Source organism: Protopterus annectens, chromosome 11.part0 (genome assembly GCF_019279795.1).
Source record: "Protopterus annectens isolate FY-2018-M chromosome 11.part0, PAN1.0, whole genome shotgun sequence".
Lineage (NCBI taxonomy): Eukaryota > Metazoa > Chordata > Ceratodontiformes > Protopteridae > Protopterus > Protopterus annectens.
Genome location: NC_056745.1, coordinates 611765777 through 611788684, shown reverse-complemented (window position 1 = coordinate 611788684; position 22908 = coordinate 611765777). Strand labels below are relative to the sequence as shown.

The following is a 22908-nucleotide window of genomic DNA, read 5'->3' as shown; positions in this document are numbered from 1 at the left end:
ATTATCAATGCTCTTCTAGCCTGCCAATATATCAAAATACATGTTCCCGTAATAAGTGTCCAGGCTGTTCTTAAAAATATCTAAAGTAATACTTGCTTTAATGTAATTTGGTATTCTGTTCCATACATCAGCTGCTGTGTTAGAGAAGCAATTAGTACACTTCTCATTCCTATAGAATCTTCTAAATAGGCTGTCTGATGATTGTCTACTACTTTTTGATAACGCCAAACATTCACAGAGGTAGCTGTCTCTAAATGCCCTATATACCTGAATAAGATCTTCTCTTAGGTATCTGTAAGAGGTAATGGTTAAGTTCAGTTATTTTAGTCTTTTACAATAACTTAAATGTTCACATCCATGGATGCTCTTAGTATAGTCACTCTGTACTCTTTCCAGTTTACTCATGCTTGTTTTCTTATAAGGTTTCTATATTGTTATTCCATACTCAAGTTTGAATCTAATATAACTAACAAACAATGACTTCATCATTTCTTTTTATACAACCTGTAGTTCTATAACTATCATCAATCAATTGGTAGATATGATTAGAAAAACTCAAAACTGAATCTACCCATATTCCAAGTCCTTAAATGAGTCTACAGTTTCATCACTGAATTAAATATTCACCTTTCAGTTTATGTCTCCCAAATGTCATATGCTTAGTTTTTGATGTATTTATCAGTGTGTTATTCTCCTGTACCCAAATGGTCAATTTAGTCAAGTTCTTTTGCAGACATGCTTTATTTGTAACACGTGTAATCAGTTTACCCAATTTCAGGTTATCTGCATAGAGACTGTTGAACACCTCAGATGAAAAAGTTATGTCTAAAAAATACAATGTAAACAGTTAAGGGCCTATGACATAGCCCTGTGGGACACCCTGACTGTAACCAAGAATTTCACCTGTCCAATTGCTGTATGATACTTCTCATGTCAAATTTTTAAGCCATGCAGCTATCCATCTCCTCAAGAGTACATCAATATCTAGTTGTTCTAATTTATTGATCAGTGTATTGTATATGACCCTGTCAAATGCTGAAGTTAAGTCTATATAAATTACATTACAACACAATTTTTCATTCATAGCTGTTATTCTGTTGTTATAAAACAGCATGTTACAGGTAGTAATAGATCTATTTTCAAAATATGCATGTTAATATATGGTTTCATGTCCCATCCTATCCACTTCTGACAATAACTTATCCAGTATTAGCTGCTCCATTATTTTTCCACAACTTGAAAGTAGACTTAAGGGTCTATATGATTCTGAGTTTGTCCTACTCCTCCTTCCCTTAAAGGCATGATTAATAAGCACATCTCCAGTCGTGAGGAATCTGCCCATATTTGTATGACCTAGTTAATAATAGATATAATGGTACTGTAAGTAATTTCTGAAGTGTTCTCGGGTCATTATTACCTGATTCTGTCTCCTCTCTGTGCTTTGTTTGGATCCAGTTTGTGCAGTTTTTTTTCTATATAATCTAATTTGATTCCAGTGTCTGAGGTTACCTGGATGCCAATAAGGCAACTTATCACCCACATTGTGGAGCCAAACTGTTTTGCATAAAATTTTGTAAATATATCTATAACCTGTTGTGTCTGAGAATAAATTTTAGAATCTACACAGTTTATCAATTTGTATGTCTTTACTCCTTCTAAATCTTATGTATCTTGGATGGTGCAGTGGTGCAGCGGTAGCATTGTCACCTCACAGCAAGAGGTTGTCCAGTTTAACTCTCGGCTGGAGTGCCTTCTGTGCAGAGTCTGCATCTCCTCTCTGTGTTCGTGTGGGTTTTCTCTGGGTACTCTTGTTCCTCTCGTGTCACAAAGACATGCGTGGGGGGCGTGGCCAAGATGGGCTCTGAATAGCAGCAATTCTCTTCAGCTCTGTCAGTTTAAAATTTGTATGACAGGATTTTTATAGTAAATCTTATTGGACAAACTTACAGTCTTCAGTAATACATTCCTCTCATCTAGTTCTACGACTACATATAAAAATTCTGAAGTAATTTTGATTTTTTTCCTGTCAAGAATACTTTGGATACTATATCTATCTTCACTGACAACAGAATGGCTACATCAAAAGCAGTACATCAAGAATCTTCTCTAAAGAAGGACTTACATTCTTTACTCATTACTGTACAAGAATTATCTACCAAAATAGATAAAATGGATTTAAAGATTGATATCTTTAAACAAGACTGCACTAAACAGATGGAAAAGATACACGAAGATCTGCAGTTACAAAAATCTCAAATTTCAGGTATTGAATTAGCACTAAATGACATTGACAGTAGAGTACATAAAGATGAGAATAATATAGACTTTCTAATAAAGCAAAATACATACTTACAATCCAAAGTGGATGATTTAGAAAACTGGTCTCGGAGAAACAACATTAGAATATTTGGCTTACCAGAAAACATATAGGGAAACAATCTGTCAAAGTTCCTGACAACGTGGATACAAGAAGTACTAGACCTACCAGAAGCCTTGTCATATGGTATTGAAAGAGCACACAGGTCTTTTGCTTCATCTAAAACAAGTAAGAATAACTCTCCTATGTCTGTAATTGTAAAATTCTTATCTTCATATGACAAAGAACTAGTGCTAAAAACACCTTGGGCAAAAGCTCCTATTAAATTAAATGACAACATCATTTGTTTTGCTAATTATTACTCTTCAACAGTAATAGCAAAAAGAAAACTTTTCCTACCTTTAATCAAAGGACTCAAAAAGGCACAAATAAAAACTCATCTTTTATTCCCAGCCAGATTAAATTTTTTTCTACAGGATGGTATCAAAACTTTTGATGATTTAGATACAGCCCTTAATTTTGTTAACGCTAACAAAATAATTGGAAAGCTAGAAGATATGGAATGGGCAAGTGCAAGTCTTAAAAAGATTAGCTGAAAATGACAACTGGAAGTCAGTCAAAAAAAAAGAAGCTAAAGAAATAAGGATTTGCTCCATTAATATGAAACTTTAAATCTAAACATAAGACTTTAAAGTAAATTCACAGTTGCAATCACATGTAAGTGTAATATTCTCTTCTCCCTTTTTTCTTTTTTTACTGTACTAAATATGTATGTGTGTTCATGTACTACATACTGTTAGCATAAATGTGGTTATGTATGTTGAATGTGTTTAAAAATTTAATAAGAATACTATTGAAAATGTTCTTCTGGTTTAAATGAAAGACAAGGGGAAATGAAAGCTGTTCGTATGATCTTGTGTGAAATAGAGAGATCTGAATGTGGACGTTAATGTAATTATGAATAATGTTAAGCTTTCAGGGCTAGGATGTATGTAGAAAGCATTCTGAATCTAATGTATTACTAATATCTATGCAAGATTAATGGGACTGCTTCTGTTTAATAATTATTACTTTAGTGATTGAACATACAATACGCGTATAGTCATTAAATGATGCATCTATATTTTAATATCTTGTTGATAACCCTGAGATACTCGTGCACTTTCCAGCTTTTTTTTCACATACCAGTTTTGACAGTTGTTCCACGCGGACTCAAGAGACTAAAAAAAAAAAGAATTCAAGCATTATTTGTTCCCGCTTTACTCAGAACAGCTTTGAAATCCAGCTCGAGAGGCTCCATTCATTATAGGGAGAAGAAACATCCTGATGTTATCATTCTTGACTGTGCGACACAATTTTTATGAACTTTAACCTTATGGGATAGTCGCACTGTTATTGTAGAATGTTGAACCGCGGTTTCACTGCAAATAAGTATATAATCACAAACAGTTTTAAACACTTTCATGCATATAAACACATACATAAAACATATTAATACACAATAATCTTCATTTTGTAATCCCCTACCTGCATTTGTAAATATAGTTAATATAAAAACTACTCTATATCAGATAACTTTATATACAGTGCTAAAGTATACTAAATAACATAAATACATACTATGAAACATTCTTGATTGTTAATGTATTTCACATTAACTTCATATATACAAAATTACTAAATGTCATATAAGAAAAAGAAATGCCAGCATATGTTTATGACAATCCTATCTGTAATTCTATGATTGTTAAACAGTTTATGAATAGTTTTAATTATGTTTCCTGTCTGTTGTAATTGCTTAACAATAACTGAACTTCAAGCACAGATATAGTAATTGGATATATTATATTAAATGTAATAGTAATTTAATGAATAGTTTAAAAGGGAAAGGGGGATAGAGGGAAGGAAACAGTGAAGAATATATACATTTTTTCTCTTTCTTACAGAAAATAACACTTTTTGACAGTAGCTGAGTTATTGTTATTGAGCTGAGTTATTGTTGCTATTTGTTAGGAGGATAATTTGAGTGGTATATGCCACTCAAATTAGGAGTATATAACTCCAGGAAGGGTTTTGATAGACTTGTTATATTGATGTTTTGTTACAATGTTATGTTATTCTTTTTTATGAAGTTCACAATAGTAACATATTTTGAGACTCATCAATATGTATATGATTTGATAAGTAAGTTTTCTAGCATTAGTGCTTACCAGAGAGGAATACAAGTGATTTACATTGTATATATTTATAACACACAATATAAATGTTTCTTTTAAAGGGTATTTCAATAAATATTAATGGTCTAAATAATCCTTGCAAGAGAGGAAGCTTGCTTAAATATCTTAAAATACATAAACCACATCTTGTCTTTTTACAAGAAACACATCTAATATCCACAGATATTGATAAGTTAAATACCAGATATTATTCAATCTTAACAAATTCAGAACATAGTGAAAAAAAAGAGGAGTAGCTATTTTATGGAATAAAACACTCCCCATGCCTAAAATACTAGAAATATACAAAGATAACAAAGGTATGTTTTGCTCAGTCACAATTGAACTAAATTAAAAAATATATATACTTTAATAAACATTTATTGGATTCCAGGTATTGGTTCAAACACTGTCAAATTGCATTTAAATAAAATAGTTAGTCTTGCTAAAGGTAATTTAATTATAGCAGGTGATTTTAATTGTATATTAAGTGAAGTAGATACTAACTCCTCAGCAAAAAGAAAAATTTCAACTTCAGCTAAATTACTATTGGACTTTATGCAATCATTTATTTTAAAAGATATAAATAACTTTGCAGATGTAGATTCACTTCCATTCACTCACTATTCCCATAGACATAAAACAAACTCCAGAATAGATAGAATTCTAATATCAAAAGAATTAACAGATGATTTAATTAAAGTAAAGGTTATTTCATGTCCCTTATCTGATCACAACTCAATAACTTTTGAGCTACTAATCAAAACAAACCACACTGTTATGATTAAAAGAATACCAGCATACATAACTAATTTGAAAGAATTTAAATAATTTTTACTCTTAGAGATACAAGACTTTGTCACATTAAATAATACTAATAATGTTTCAGAAGTTTATATTTGGGATGCTTTAAAAGCCTTCTTATATGGGAGAATTCTCTTGTGGTATAATAATAAAAGGAAATCCTGGGACAAAGAATTATTAGATCTACAAGGTAAATTAGACAAGCTAAAACTTAATTTAGATAGTAATACTGATAGACAAAACAAAGAGAAAAAAATAAGTAAACTAAATACAAAATACATGGCGATCTTAAACCATAAAACAAAAATCAGAATAGAGAAATTTAAATTCATAACCTTCTCAACGAACCCTAGATCTTTAAATATCTTAGCAAATAAAACAAAAAGACTTAATAAATTTAATCATATTAAGGAGATCTATTCCCCAAAAAAGAAGAAACTTGTGTCTAATATACACAATATTTTACTGGAATTCAAAGAATTCTTTCATAAGATAAATCAGAACTCCCAGATAATGGATTCAAAAGATTTGATTAAGACATTTATAACAAAGTATACTAAATATAGATTATCAAGAGATCAAACTAATAATATAGATAAACCTATTTCTTTACAAGATATACAAAACCAGATAACAAAACTTAAATTACACAAAGCCCCTGGAAATGATGGCATTATCTCAGAATTATATAAATTATTACCTAAATCTGCTTTAAATATTCTGCATAAAGTATTTAATATTTCTCAAAGCAGCACATTCATACCCCCTTCTTGGAAATATACATTTATCTCACCAATAATCAAATCAAACAGAGATCCTACTAAGTGTTCTTCATACAGACCAATCTCTTTATTAAACATAGATTATAAAATGTTTATGTCCATATACGCTGAGAGATTAAAATTTTTTTGCCATCACTAGTAAATGCTGATCAAACAGGTTTTATTGTAAATAGAACTACTTATGACAATATAAGAAGAACAATAACTTTGATAGAGTTAGCAAAAACCTCTAATAAAACTTTAATAGGTTTAGATATAAATTGTGCCTTTGATTCAGTTAATTGGGACTATTCATTTATTTTGCTAGACGAGTTGAATTTCTCAGATAAGTTTATAAATCTTATAATAAACTTATATAAAGGGAGTCAGGCATATATGAAAATTGGCACTGTCATATCAGAAAACATTCCTATTACAAGAGGGACTAAACAGGGATGCCCTTTATCCCCCTTTTATTTACATTGATCAGGGAACCATGGGCCAATTTGATAAGAGATGATGAAAACATTGAAGGTTATAGGTTAAACTTAGATACTTCACCTAAAATTCAATTATTTGCTTATGATATTCTGATAACAGTAGGAGAAAACCACAGATCTATTCCTGCCATATTTAAAAATATTAATAAATTCCAAAAAATATCAGGTTTAAGTTTTAATAACAATAAAACTCAGATCATCCCTATTAATCTAAAACAAAACACAATTCAACAAAAGTATAAAAAACTTATACATCAAAATAATCAGATAACATATTTAGGAATTGTGATTACCAATAACATAACAGATATCATTCAGTTACATTTTAATAATTGTTTAAGTAAAATTGAAGATTCTATAAAAAAATGGAATAATTTAATCTTTTCCATGGATGAAAGGCTTTCTAATATAAAAATGACTATTCTTCCTAAATTGCTTTACTTTATTCAATCACTTTCATTAATTCCCTCTAAAATGATAATTAAAAAATTTAATTCTTTGTTATTGAAATTTTTATGGTATCCTAATACATCCAGAATAGCTTTGCAACATCATATAAATGACTGGACAAATGGTGGGATAAGATTTCCTAACTTGGAACTATATTCTCTATCCTTGATCATTAACATAGTCTCTTTTCTAATTAATAACACATATTTTTCTAAATGGAAACAATATTTAATCTCTTTAGCATGGGACTCTTCTAACAAACTAAACATACAAAAAACACTAATGTTAAATAATCCTATTTTGTGGGTATTAAAAAATATCTTTCCAGTACATTCATATAAATTAAATAAATCAAACTATTTGCTACTCATCCTTAAAACATTTAGGAACTTTATTTTTAAATACACTAATTACATAACATGGATTTTCCTGCTTTTCCCAATTTCTTTTACTCAAGGAATATTAATCAAGACTGATAATACAAAAATGCTATTATTCAAAGAGAAACATCTTGTTTATTGGTCTCAATTAATAGACAAAGATAGGATAAAGTCTGTTGAGGAACTAAAATTTGAATATGACCTCGACTCTAACTCATGGCTTTACATACAGGAATGTAGGCAATATATTATAAATAATTTGGATCTAATTCCCTTATATTTAATATATCCATTACCTAAAATAATTTTATTTATGACTACACTTAATCAAAATATAAACACTGACAAAAACAAATTAGCACAATACTTAGAAATGATACAAATTTTCACACTGATAAATATTGGGAATATTTCAATAAAATTAATAGCTATGCTCCTAAAGATCAAGACAAACAAAATCTACTAGAATCAGCCTACTACACTACATCTTCCCTAAAGTGGAAGTTATACACCTGGAAACATATGCATAGGTCATTTATAACACCTCACATTCTAAATAAAATTAACAAGAACATCAATGGTTGTTGGAGATGCAAAGAAGTATTGAAAGCTGACTGGTCTCATATGTTCTATGACTGCAGTCTTCTAAAAAAAATACTGGGAAGATATAAATAGTTTTCTTCAAGGTTTACTTACAGATAACTTCTTGATTTCTAAATCTTTAATTATATTTAACACTCCAATACATCAAAGTGTTAAAAATCCAAATATACATTAATATGGACTATCTTAGCAGTAGCAAGGAAAATTATAACAATTAATTGGAAATCAGAAACTTCCCCTACGTTTCAAGAATTTAAAAATCTTCTTACTGAAGTTAGCAATCTGGAACTTTTGACCATTAAGTCAAGAACTAATAGAAATACATCTAGAATTAATATGTGGGAAAATTTACTAAACTTGCTAGAAAATGATTGATTGTATATGAACAAACCAATAATTTAGTTTGACATTTATGTGAACGTCATTTGTAAATAGTTATGTTGTTAGTTATATATAGAATGATTGTGTTTTTTTAATATTGTTAAAAATGGAATACTTTATGTAATATATTTCTTTATTCAAATTTTAATAAAAATCTTTTTCAAAAAAAAAAAAAACAAAGACATGTGTCTGGAGCATTTCTCCCTGGGCCTCTGCTGAAAATTGGCTTCTTTCCAAGATGGACTTTCCCGTTAAACAAATGTTAAATAAATAAATCTATAAAAAAGATTTCCTATTATGCACAATATCTTTATATACATTTTCTTCAAATATGTCTTGATCGTGTCTCACACTATGCTTAATCTCTTTGTCCAGCTTGTTTAGTTCAGTTTTAAAAGTTGTAGTTTGACCTCTCTTCCATTTCTTATATTTTTGTCTCTCACCTTAAACAGGTATCTTGTTCTTATGGAAATATATCCCCCTGATGGTGTATGCCTAGATCCTGATGTTAAACATTTTTGTGATTTTTTTTGCACTCAAACAATTTCTCTTTCAAAACTTTCCATATTCCATTTGCAGGTTTTCCACCAAACACATCATTCCAGTTAGTTTTACGTAGTAATTATTTTGCTTCCATATAATCTGTAACTAATCTGCAAGTAATCAACTGTGCATTGGTTTAGATTTCAGTTTGGCAGAATTATAGAGCAACAAATTAACCTTTATATCCCCATGATCACTGCACATCAATTGTGGTAAAACTTGACTTGAAGTAACAGTAATTTCTTTATGAACACAGTGTCTAGTATGTTCCATTCCATGGTAGATTTTTTACAATCTGAAGCAATTGTTGTTCCAAAACATACTTATGAATAATTTCCTTACTGTAGCACTTTCACATATTTCCCATTGTTCAACATGATCCTCCTCCTCAAAGTTCATAAGCAGCTTGGAGAGGTAGTTTCTAGGAGTCCTTTAGTTGGGGTCTCCCTTCTAGGATTGTATGTCTCCATGGAGCAAACCTGCACCTGCTGGGGGCAAGAAAGATATAAAGATGGCACCCCGGCCAACAACTTATTATACCACTGACACCCTGATGTTGATGTGGGAGAGAGAGAGTCTCTCAGGCCTGGAGGGGGGGGAAACATAAAGAGCTCAGGCAGATGGACTGGCTTTTGGGATTCTGCAGGCAGGAATGCCAAGAGGCAGTGCTGCAGCACTGAATTACAAAGAGCATAGCAGTGTCAGTGACACAACAAGTGGCACATTTGTCTTTGGTGCAGGAAGATCAGAAGGCTGTGAGTTCTATTCCAACCACTGGTACCTGGATTAATTTTCAGTGCTGACACTGTAGTGCAACCTAACAGAGGTGCTGCACTCCTGAGTGTGCTGTCTTTCAGATGAGATGTTAAACAGAGGACCCCTCTTCCTGAGTTGGTGGTAGCTCAGGTGGATGTGAAAGATATCACAACGCCTATCTGGACATTCTAATATGCTGCTCAAGCAAACCGTTGTTGCCATTTTCAAAGTGTTATATCCTGAGAGAAACTTGTAGTCATTTTCTTACTTGTTCATACTTATCAACCTCTTACAGCAAGAAATCTGGACAAAGGCACAAATAATGGGGGAACAAAGGCCCTTTTTAAATATTGCTCTTACAAGTTTAGAAAGTTGATAGAATTACAGGTTTAGAATTAGCATGGATTTTCTGAAGGATATTAAGTCTGAAAATCAAATGTCTAGACTTATTTTCTAATTTCAATTCTCACTGATGTGCCAGTGAGTTACCAAAAAACTAAAATTTTATGAAAAATGGACAAATGTGTGTCAAAAATCTAGGCATTCTGCAAAAATCTGGACAGCTGAGAGCTATGCTTGTTGTCACTGTTATATCAGGATTTTAAGAATAAATAATGTCTGATAATGAAATGCCTTCTAGAAGTCATTACGTCACCTTCCCTGTTTAAATTATTGGGATGTGCAACAAAGCATAATTTTTGTGCTGTTGCTTATTCCTCACTAAAAATATTTTGTCTAATAGAAAGAATGTGTTTCTTAGCCCTTCTCTTTACTTCAGAGTTTCTCTTCATTTAATCATATTGTCCACAGTCTATTCTGACTTTTTCAGTAACTCTGGTAAATTTAATTAGCAGGGAGTGTGGGAAGTGCCTGCAAAAACATAAAAAACAAAAAAAGATTTTTTGTTTTTATTTATTTATTTATTTTAATTAAATTTTAAAGTTTCAAAACTTTGATCTTATGGTCTCAACCATAAGAAAGTCGATGTTTTGAGAGTTTGAAATTTAGAAGTAGACTGGTTGGTGTGTGTGTGTGTGTGTGTGTGTGTGTGTGTGTGTGTGTGTGTGTGTGTGTGTGTGTGTGTGTGTGTGTGTGTGTGTGTTTGTGTGTCAATATGATTTCTTGAGCTGCAAGTTTATGGTGGGCATTGCTCATTGTCAGTTGATGCCTAAAGGGGAAAAAGCGGCTTTATCTATACTTTTTATTTGCTTTAACAATAATATTTAATGTGTTCCAGTCTGTCAACCAGGACATATGCGCATATATTACAGTGAAAGAAATACAGACTTGGAACATATAAGACATGCTGCACACAGAAGGATACTAGTGCATGTTGAACACATTATGGGTAGTTGTCTTATATCTGCAAAACATACAGTGCACTGTAAGTAAACTGCTAGAATTATATTGTTTCTCATATATGTTACACACAGCAATTTTGTTTTGGTGTAAAAGAACCTCAGTTCTTTTGTTTTGTAAAAGATTTAAAAAGATTTTAGTAATCGTCTCCTTTCGTTTTTTCCTGGGGAAAAGCTTTTTATTTAGATTGGTTTAGTTTATTAGAAGGCATAAATCCTGTGACATGATTTTTCTGTTTGCTTTACTTTCAGCCCATTATATATATTCTTCCTTTGATATTTTATTTACTGAGACTCTTTTGTTATTTAGCAGTTATACTTTTAATTCTTTAATCTTTACTTTTACATTTTCAGACAGTCTATTTTATTTGTAAGGCAAGTTCTTCTCTCAATTTACCTAGCACTGCCCACTTGCCAGCTTTGTTACCATTATTGCATGTCATATTTTTCAAAGGCGTTTGAAGATGATCAAGCTTAAATTGCCTGATGTCCAACCTGCCAACCATTGGAATTCCTCCACAGAGAATCACTGTTGATGAGCTATGCTAGTAGTCATGCCCTTTTGGGGGAAATTTCTCCCTTCATGTAGGTGGTGCAACCATGGAGTTGGTATACGCTTGGGGTGTAAGCTTCCTGCAAAAAAAAAAAAGTTAAAGTATTTTGGTAGTTTTTTTTTTTTTTTTTTTGTGAATGCAGTTCAGGGATTCCGATCCTCGGTGCATTTGCTTTTGTCCACTCATAGTGGAAGCCTTCACATGTGCTCTCCTGTTTTGAGTTCTGGCTATGCCTGTCTCTCTGGCCCAAGATTCTTTGCATTTCTGTTCATCATTTAGGCTTTTGCTCCTTTGTGCCTTTGCAATTAGTTTTTTGCTCTTTCTGCATTTTGTATGTGTTTTACCTAGAGCTGCTCACTGTTCCTCAGGGTTTTGAACATCTCAGTATTTGCATAATGTTCTGTAATTCTTTTTGATATCTGCTGCATTTAGACAGTTTTTATTTGTTCCTAGCTCTTTCATGCCACATTTTCTTATTTTTTTTCATGATCTTTTTTATTTTTGTTTCTCCTTTGACTTCTTTTTCCCTACATTCATCACTTTTATTTGCTTGGATTTCTGATAACACTTGTTTTTACTATTGTTGTTTAGTTTAGTCATCTAGTTAAATCTGACTTTCTGTGACCTCAAGGATTATAGCATGCCAGGCCTGTCTGTCAAACACTGTTTCTTTTTGTTATTGCAAATTCATGTTAATTGCTTCAGTAATGCTGCCTATCCATCTTAGTCTCTGTCTTACTCTTCTGCATCTGCCTTTGATCTTTCCCAGTGTTACTGTTTTTCTTTAGTGAAACCCATCTTTGCATTATGTGGCCTAAGTATGTGAGTTTTAATTTTAATATCAGTCTTTCCAGTAAACATTCTGGGTTTATTTCCTTAAGTACTGAATGAGTTGATCTTCTTGCAATCTACAAATTTCTCAAAAGTTTTCTCCAACAGAACAGTTCAAAAGCATCAGTTTTCCAGTGCATAGCGTTACTCATAGTCCAGACCTAACAGACACAAATGATTACTGGAAAAAACATAGCATTAACAGAACAACTAGCAAAACCAACAGGACGTTCAAGGATAGAATCCTTGAACATGGTAATGATATTGCAAAATGTAAAACACGAGTGCCTTAGCTAAGCACATTATGCGCAGTGGAACAGGACCCTCTCTTAAATGTTGTGCTTTAGAGCTAATGAAGAATAATGCAAGGGAATTGGACTTAAAAAATAAGACAGAAAATAGCAAACAAAAGTCAATACTGTTGCTGAAAGCAGATGTTGAACCAGGGCTGAATGAGAAAGTTTCACTCAAACCAATACTTAAAATGAGACTTTTGCACCATTGATTCTAATTCCATAGTAGTCTTATGTTGAATTTTTGTTTTTTTGTATTTATTAATATTTCTTGAAGAAACTATAGCACTTGATTGACCTTTCCACATTCATGTCGCATAGTATTTTTGTTATCATCATTATGTCTATTTTTTATTATTTTATATTTTTTAGAAGTGATGTTGCTTTCTATTTCTTTAGATTTTTCAGGATGCTCCACAGACTTAGGATGTATGTGTGTGGCTGGGAGGCATGCTGATGATGTGCGGTGTGAAGTAATTTTTTACTACTTGTTTCTTTGGCTTCCTAATGTGAGCTTAGAAAGGTAGTTCATATTTTGTACTAACCTTGATTGGCTATTATCAGTCACATGACAGTGATGTGTTTAGAATGGTCAGTTCTTATTGTATGCTGTTTAATTTTATGACACGTACTATTGTTGCTTTTGTTATTCTTGGGACTTCGTGGTCTTATTTCAGGTATGATGTTATTAGCTTGTTAAGATACTTTGAAGACAGCAATACTGGTAGTTTTATTTCTGCCATTTTAAGATTTTTGCAGCTCTGGATGGATTTACTTCTGTGATTTTTTGCTCTTGCTGTCTTGCCTAATTATAATTACATAAGACTATTGATTTAGCTCAAGAAACAATGCTTTTAGATCTTTGCATTATTTATGATTGGCCAGGTTTTAGTGATTTGACCATGTCACATTCCGCTCAGTATTAGTTGATTATAGCTGAATTTTTATTTTAGTAGTAACATTTATGGTTTAGCCACATCTGGGATTCTACACATGTTTTCCTCCTTTAGGGTACTCTGTACTTTAGATAGTTTATCTTAAAGATGTGGTTTCTGCTTGATTTATTTGGTTTCATAGATTTTAACATTTTGGATTGACGTGGCATGCTATGCTGTATTTCAGTTATTTTGTTTATAAGTATGATACCTGCAGGGATATCTCATTAAGATGCATTATAAGCTTTTTGGTTTTGATTTTGGATTTAGGATAGTTACTTAGTTTAAGAGACGCTGATTTCAACACAGATAAGAACGTATATTTCTATGTGGATAGCGCTTGATGGTTACTTCAACAGTGCCATTTTAAGTTTTTATTTCACTGTATAAGCAAACAATGTTCTCTGATGTTTTTGTGGTTTGTTATATCATATTTTAACTGTGATATTTTATCTTAGAATGTGTTAGAAATTCTTTGCGATGGCATTGGATATATACTATTTTTTAAAATTATGTATGTTTCATTTTAAAGGGTAACACTACTTGAGCTTGACTTACAATTTGAGTTAAGAACTGTTCCTGCCTTAATTAGCTTTTAGACTTGTGATTCTTATTCTAACAAATGATTGGCTAGGATTTGGCTTTTTAAATGCAGTGGTATATTTTCACTTTATAAACAGAGGAGACTCTGTGAAAGTGCTTACCTGTTCAATTAAAGTTTTGTTACTGTTTATATACTTTGAGCCATCTTTGCAGCTGTGTTTGGAAATAATTTTATTTCTTGATACATTAACAATTCAGACCTTTGTTGACAATGTGACGTCTTTAGCATAATGGAGGAAGATGGGAGTTTAGGGACAGAAAATGATCTAAGACTTTAGGTTTAGGGATTGGGGGTTAGGTTTAAGGAGCAGAGGTGTTAGGTTTAAGGAGCAGGAGGTTAGGTTTAAGAAGCAGGGAGGTTAGGTTTAAAGAGTGGGAGGTTAGGTTTAGGGAGTGGGGTGAGAGTTTAAGGTTAGGGAGTGGGAATGGAGTTTTAGGTTTATGGAGCAATCTGAGACTTTAGATTTAGTGAGGTGTGAGTGAATTTTTAGGCTCAAGAACAATCAGGGATTTTAGGGTTAGGAACATGAGGGGAGTACTACAGTTAGGGTTATAGTCAGGAATAGGTTTGTGTTAGAGGGAGTTGGCACATTTTACATTTAGATCAAATAGTAATGAGCAAGTTTGTCACTAGCTACTAGCACATGAGCACATGAAGTCTATTTAACACAACATTTGAAAGGTGTCATGTTATAGGTTCTGGTCTGTACTACACAGACACTGCACTTTTGTGATTAATACCACCACTGTTATTAACCTAGAAAAATTGTTTAGCACAAATCAGGTATAACAAATATACAGGTATTTAAAAAAAATTGGCATGATAGCACATTCAAAGTCTTTCTTTTAGTATTATTTTAGTACAAATTATACTGGTGATGTTGCAGTGTTTGGGACAATATTGTGGTACAGCTGCTGAGCGATCCTGGCCGTAGCGTCTTTGGCTGTAGTAAGTTATGACCTGCTGAATATTGTTAACTTTAAGACTGTATGCTAGCATTAGTGTAACAAATGTGTTGATTTCAATGCATATGCCTCAGGACAGTTCGATGTGCTTAAGAACTCTTTCTGAGGCATACGGATCTGTTCGAAGGGACTTGCTTTTGTGTTGGATGCTTTGTACTGAGAAGTCGCATTGTTATAGCGTTTCCCACCCTAAAAACTACAGTTTACCTTTTTATCTAGCGACTGCTCAGCTATATAATTAGAATGAATGTATACCCTTTATGTATAGAAAATTGTTTTTTGAACATGCTAACCAGTTTCTAGCATGTGTTTATGAACTCTAGGTAACTGTACTAATTTTAGAAGATAGTTGCCCCCCCCCTCCTCACCAACAATAGCTTCTGCTTATGCTACCTATATTTGGGAGAGCCTATTTGAGCTGTCGTAGCCCTTTTTTATATTTCTCTAGCTAATGTTAACTGCTAATAGTACTGTATCTTTGTCTCTCTCCTGAAATACCTGACGTGTTTGATCATACCAATGCTTGAAAGTGTATAATTCTACTCGTAAGCTGTGCCTGCAACTGAACAACTTATTATGCATTATAATTGACAAGGTATGCTATGCTAGTATTTGTTTTAATATGCTGTTAGTACTGATTATGTTCAGTCTAAATAACATTTAACAAACTATGCCACTAGTGTTTAAGTTCTTAGCCTAAAGCGCTAGAAGTGAGATAAATTTGCAGAACCATCCATATCGGAAATAAAGCTTGTTAGCTAGAAGACTTGCCACTTGGTTAAGCTAGGAGATTTTCCTTGTTGGTTCTGTGTGTAAATATGTATTTTGACTCTTAAATAACAATAGATTGTTTGTTCACTATAGCAGCGCTCTTACTGCTCTCCTTTAACAGTTGGGCAATCGTGGAACACGTAGTGTTCTCTTTCCTCTTGCTGCACATAGGATATATTGTTTTACAGCCTTCCCCACTAAAGCTAGTTGAAATTGTGTATGTTTGGGAATGCACTGATTTAATTTTTTAACTTTCTGTTTTACCTTATATAGCCTTCCCCACTAAAGCTTGATGAAATTGTGTAATTGTGAGAATATTCTGATTGAATTTTAACTTTCTGATGTAGCCTATGCTGAATTAAGTTGCCCTACTTGACCAATCCTTTTATTACCTATGTTTGTAAAGTAGGACTCAGATACACATGTGCATTATAAGTGTGCTCACCAGTCATGTGTGTCCTAAACTAAGAGTACCTGCCTTCGATATGAACTGAATATCATATCTATATATCAGTAATTAGATCAGCTAACTGATGTACATGCTAGTCTGCTATACTATGAATATAGTTTTGCTGTATCTAAAATGGTTAAACTATGACCTGTTAGACTAAATGTTCCTACCTGTTTTATGCAAAGAAGTACCTAGCCTATAGCCTTGCATTAAGTACCTTTTATTGAAGGATTTTTTTGTATGTAGAATTTATTTTCTCAAAGTACCTTGCTTGAACTAATTGTTATTTTTACCTTCTATGTCTTTACACTTTTTCTTTCTTTCCCAGTAGTACCTAGCTATACAAATTGCTTATGCTGCAGTACTCTCAAAAACCTCCTGCCTGAAGACTAAGGACCCCTTCCAGGTTTCCAGCTGTATCTTCTCACTGCCTCCCAACCAGACACCTTCTCTAAGAGGAAGCAAGAAAGTATGTGCTTGCTTACACCTGACAATTAGTCTGTCTGTATCTAGTTTTGCAGGTGGTTTTACAGTACACTTCCAAGCCAGGATAGCCAGCAACCTTACCCCTTCCCTATCACATAACCTATTTCCTACCATATGCTAGACCAAACTTTACACTTACTAAACATCTGTTGTAGTACATAATTTGTCCACCAGGTGGCACCCATACCCAATCCTACCTCCATAGGTCTAGCCCTCTGACTTACAGTCTAGCTTATCTTACTGCTGCGGTGGCAATCTTGCTAACAATATTACCTGCTTTAGATTCCTAGTTGTACCCATTTGTTACTAAGTATTTCTCTATCTTTACTTCCCTCATCTCTACTCTATCCCTCAACTATACTTACCTTCAATAGTCAGTGCTCTGCTGATTGTTTCGATCTGAACTTGTCCTCCTACTCTTGTCTCTTCCCACTCGTTCGCCCTGCGGGCTCACTCCACTCCCCTACCCTACCCCCAAGTCCCACCCACCCCCAGGTGTCCTAGACTTATAATACCAGACCACACCCTCCTCCACAATCCAACAAATAGGATACTCTCTCCGCCCTTATAACTACACCACACCCACACAGCACACATCCTATCACTAGCCCACTCCTTCCACTTAAACCTCTCTTATACTTTAACCTTTTCTCACCTTGCTTAAAATTCCCTTACTTATACACTCATGTCTACCACTTCTAGCTCCATACCAACTAAGCTACTACTTAGCACCATATTCTTATCTGTTTTAACCTCAGCCTATGTCTTAACCTCTTTTGAACACCAAACGTATTTTCAATATCATTATCCCACCAAACAAACAGCTACACATAGCCACACTTTCATCCATTATAATTTAAATATCTTATCCACACCTACATACTTACCAGTAAAGTACCACAGACTGGCACACATTAAATACAATAGCCTTTTACCTAAGAAAGCTCAGTATCAAACTAATAACTTACATTATATTTTGCTTAAAGTAAAAAAGAATTCCTTACAAGACGGAGACATCCATCCCAATCCAGGCCCAGCCAATATCCTTTCTACTGAATCTATTACCATTAAACCCTGTATCCACCACACCCAAAACAAACACCCAAATTCACTCCTTATAGCACACCTCAATATACAGAGTGTTAATAACAAAGTTGCCCATCTCCATGCTCTCTTGGATGTACACTCCTTTGACATTCTATGTTTAACAGAGACATGGCTAAAACCAGCAACCCAGGATAATCAAATCCTCCCATCAGGATATAATATACCATGACTAGCCTGTTCAAAGAGAAAGGGAGGGGGAGTAGCAATTATTTTCAAGGATGGATTACAAGTCACTTCTCTACCTTATAACCCGCCAAAAGACAGTAATGCTGAAGTTCTTATTTCTAAAGTACAACTTAATTCTAATAAATCCTTGTACATCTTTTGCATCTACCTACCTCCTGGAAACAATGTATCTAAACCTGAAGATATACTTAATTGGGTATCATCAACCTTCCCACAAGAAACTATAATCCTTGGTGATTTCAATATTGACTGGAGATGTATTGGTACTGACCATCCTATTTCTCACATTAACCTTCATGGTTTCTCACAGACCATCACCTCCCCAATGAGAATTAATAAACCTACCAATAAAGAGAGCACCTTGGACTGGATCCTTAATAATAACTACCACCAACCCTACAAAGTAGGTGTCTTCCCTGATGATGTAGGTGACCACTCTTTGACCTACATAATCAAGCAAAAGAATGATATCCCACACCAAGCATCATATAGGACAATACGGTCAAACAAACAGTTTAACCAATGGTTATTCCAAACTGAACTTAGCTCCTGTGATTGATATCCACTAAAAACCCTCCCTCTTCAAGAGGCTGTTAAACACTTTAACTCTACCTTCTTAAATATCCTTGACCAATATGCACCAAAGCATACTATCAGAACTAGGTCAAAACCAGCCCCGTGGCTCACTAAAGACACCAGGCAAAAAATGTTACTTAGAAATAAAGCCTGGACTAGGTGGAGGACTACAAAAAAACTTAACAGATCAACAAATATTTAAACAAATGAGAAATATGACAAAAAAAGCTATACTTTCAGACAAAAAAAAACTTTTACTGTAAAATGCAACAAACACACCTAAACAATCCTCAGAAATTCTGGGCAAGTATCAATAATCTGTTACACCCAGGTCACTGCAGCACACCATCCCCAACTGGTGCTAATCAAGAAACTCCCAACCAAACTGCTAATGCCTTTAATAACTTTTTTACCGAAGCCATCCAATCTCTAGCCAGCCAGCTAAACCCTGACAGCTCTAGCCTCCCTAACCCCATTTCTAGCTCTCTTCCTACCTTCATATTTCAACCCATCTCTACTCATTTCATCTACAAACTCATTCTAAAACGTAAGCCTTGTACGCCTTCTGCTGACCAGATTCCAGCACAATATCTGCAAAAAGCAGCTAAAGCAGTAGCTTATCCAATATCAATCCTAATAAACAGAACCATTAATGAGGGAACCATCCCAATCATCTGGAAAATTTCACACATTATCCCCCTACATAAAGGTGGTAACTCCAATGAATATTCCAACTATCAACCTATAGCCCTACTATCCCCTTTAGCAAAAATAATGGAAAAAATTATTCATCATCAGCTTCTGGACCACCTACTACAACACAACTTACTAGCACAAAGCCAACATGGCTTCAGACCATACCATAGTACCACTACAGCCCTCTTATCCTTCACTGACACCATTAACAGAAATCGCAATAATAATGTTCTCTCTTCAGCTCTATTTATTGATCATCAAAAGCTTTTGATATGGTTAACCACACATTGCTTATAAACATTCTTAAATCACTTTCACTCGATACTCTAGCTGTACAATGGTTCAGCTGCTACCTAAGCAACCGACAGCAAGCTGTTATGTGGGAAAATAATCTATCATCCCACCTGCCAGTAACACTAGGTGTTCCCCAGGGCTCCATTCTAGGTCCTCTATTATTCTCCATTTTTATTAATGATCTCTGTAAAGCTACTCCTCATGCAACCTGCATACAATATGCAGATGATTCCACAATAATCTGCACAGGAAAATCTTTATCAGAACTACAGTCCCTAACTCAGAAAATGTTTAACACAGTAGAATCATGGTTCTTAAAATGATGCCTCATACTGAATCCAAAAAAAACTAAGCTCCTGCTTTTTACCCCTACCCGGAAGCATATACCTTTACATTTCTCTGTTACTTCTAACAATGGTACCGGCATAACCCCTGATGCTACCACCAAGCTCCTAGGAATTACTATAGACAACAACCTCAACTTCGACTCCCATATTAATAACACTATAAAAACAGTCAACAGAAAAATGGGCTCCCTATATAGAGTCAAATCCTTCCTCACTCCTATAGCATGATCTACTATTGCCCACTCCCATCTAATCTCAACACTACTTTATGCCTCACCAATCTATACTAATCTGTCAAAACATAATTGTTCAAACTAGTTACATCCTATAATAATATTGCAAGATTTGCCACTGGTAATCCCTATAGAACCCATCACTGTGAGAATCTAAAACAACTAGAATGGCTTGAGCTACAAAATCAGCTTCAATATAGTCAACTTATCATTGTACGTAAGATCCTCTTCCACCCAAATAATACTCCGATACTTTCAAACACCATTACCCCCTATAAAAATCTTACTAATTTACGATCATCAAATAAATTGTTAGTTAACATTAGTAAGTCAAACAACTTGGCAGGTGATTCTCTGTTCTCAAACACTACTGGGAAAAACTGGAACCTTCTACCTACTGTCCTAACTTCTCTTCCTTCTCTACCCCTCTTCAAACAAAAACTGAAAATATTCCTCAGAACAAAATGGCTATGCCCTTGCGACAACCCTGACTAGCTGATTAACTCTACTAATTTCCCTCTACTTTCCCTCTTGACACCTTTGTTCTTATTTCATTTGTAAGTAGAACTGTTTACTTGTAAGCTACTATGATTGACTCTTTATAAATGTCGTATCCTATAATTTTGTAAATAGTACTCTTTTTTAAACCATTGTCTTTGATGTATTGTAATTAGTTACTTACCAGTGTGTTTGATATTTTTGTAAATAATTACAAACCAGTGTGTACCAAAATGTATATCAATATTTTTTTTCTCTATGTAAATTTTATTTTATTCTACACTATTTTACTTTTTTTTATTTGTTATTGTCCTGGAGCTTTTCTCCCCAGGCCTCTACTGAGAATGGACATATATCCAGTTAGACTAGCCCGGTCAACAAATGTAAAATAAATAAAATAAATAAATAAAAGTTAGGTATAGTCATTGGTCTAGTTCTGCTATGTAGGGTTGGTTTGAAAGTTTAAATGTAACAAATATTGACTTCACATTTAATTTAACGGTATATCTTAACTGTTGGATAGAGCTTGTCTGATTTGTAGAGATATCACATAAACTTTGCTTATCCTATTTTAAGGTAGCATCCCCTTTCATAAAGCATCTCTTTGTCATTAATGTTATAGATTTCTACAGTAAACTAGAATATGATGAAGATGAATGAGATGTTAAAGTTTTGTGGTGAAGAAGTACTTCCTTTGTATGTTAAATGAATAAGAATGGATGAAGTTACATAAGGGTGGAAAGAACACAACATTAGATAATATTAGACAAAACAAGGTTTTGAGTGATGGCTTAGTATCTGCGATTATTATAGTCAGCATTAGATAGTACCCTCATTTATGCAATTTTTTTCTTCTTTTTTTGTTAACCCAATAAGTGGACTGGTCCAGTAGCCATTTTAGCCACATCCAAGTTATCAAGGCAAAACTAACTAGCCTGTTCAGATAGCATATGTAACAGAAATAAACTCTAATAACTACTATTAGATTCTAATAAAATAAGCAAAAGACAAACTGTAACAAATTAAAAGTTTGAGACACAGATGTTACACAAAATAATATACATACACATACATGCATGTTGCTAAACAACTAGTAAGAGAAAGAGCATAAGTCCAACTTAGTTACTATATGTACAGGAAATACATCAATTTCTATGTATGTGTAATACCAACAATATAGAAAAAACAAAGAGCTCAAATCAGCCTTCATACAAAAGCAACTATGGATAAATGCTGTGACACCCACAACCACACCCACTTGTGGATTATTGCTCTTATACATTATTTAAGAAAGAAATTGCTTAACGTTCTTAAATAATGTGATTATATCACTGGAGTTTAGTGATCTTCCACATTCTGCACTGAAAACCGATGTACTGTGCAGACTTATAATATGTATGTCAGCCAGCTTGCACAGTACATCAATCCAATGGAAGAGATCTGTGCATAAGTTTTTATAGGGAGGAAATTTACATAGATGGTCTTAAGTTTGAGTTTTTCATTTGGTCTTGCACTGTTTCTTGGTCTGCTGCTGAATCACAGAGGGATATAATATTGGCCAGAGGATTAAAGCTGTGAAGTGTTTACAAGCAGTTAGCTGTGGTACATTGTTTGGTTTCCTCAGACTTCATTTGTTTAAAGTTTTAAGTAGAACAAGTTACATAACAAGACAGTAGTTCAGGCCAATTGAAAAGCTGTACTACACGCCTGAAATATTCTCTTAGACTGCATGTATATCAAGTGTCTCTGTTATAGAAGGGAGGCATGGCTTTGCATTGCCTTTGACTTCCTGTAATGTATGTATTTTTATTTTTTTTGCTACAGTTTTGCAGTTAACCTGCTGAAATATCTTTTGTAAGTTGGCCTGTGTATATCAGATGTGGGTGATGCACCCTTTGAAATTCCATTTTAGTTTGGAAGACGTTTCCGTTACATTTTTTTTCCTGTATTGCTAGGGCATATCCGATTACATAGTCAGGTCACACAAGAGTACTTCAGTGTCTGGACTTTTT

The 22908-nt window shown here is 33.6% G+C and overlaps 1 protein-coding gene across 4 annotated transcripts in view; it reads left to right on the top strand.

The window, feature by feature from the left end:
- NAV3 (neuron navigator 3) overlaps positions 1–22908 on the top strand; it is a 1719037-nt gene that overhangs the window by 597902 nt on the left and 1098227 nt on the right. The gene's annotated exons all lie outside the window — the stretch shown is intronic.